Genomic DNA, 575 nt, shown 5'->3' with positions numbered 1-575 from the left:
CCGTGCTCTGAGCACAACCAGGAGCCAGGAGGCCGACGTGAGCAGCAGATGGGAGAGGAAGCGAGGTGAGGGACAGGAGGAGGGACAGGCAGACGCAGGGAGCGGGGCGCAGAGGGCCGGCCGCCTGCCCCGGGGCGCCCCCCGAGCCCTCGTCCTCTGTGGAGCCTGGGACGCTGGCGCCTTGGTCTCCTCGAGGCCCCCCGGGGGGACGGGGACTCGGGAGGAGAGGAGGGGCTCCCAGGGAGGGCGGGGTTGGTGGAGGAAGGGGAGACGGGACAGGACCTGGTCGGAGGATTAGAAATGGGGAGGAGTCTGCGTGAGATGAAGAGGGATGAATGGGGTCGGCGTGAAAGGCCAGAGCGGTGAAGAAAACGGACGGACGGACGGACGGACCGTGGAGGGAGGAGGGGGCGCAGCGGCGTGAGGAAAAGACAAGACAGACGTGGTCACGAAGGCGTGAGCCGCGGACAGTGGAAGGAAGTGCGAGGGACACTGGTGTGTGTGTCAGAGAGACAGACGGAGCAGAGACAGATGGAGGGACAGAGAGACGGGGGAGAGAGACAGAGCGAGAGAGA

The sequence above is a fragment of the Pteropus medius genome, unplaced genomic scaffold (assembly GCF_902729225.1).
Source record: "Pteropus medius unplaced genomic scaffold, Ma_sr-lr_union100, whole genome shotgun sequence".
NCBI lineage: Eukaryota > Metazoa > Chordata > Mammalia > Chiroptera > Pteropodidae > Pteropus > Pteropus medius.
Note: the sequence above shows the minus strand (reverse complement) of the source record.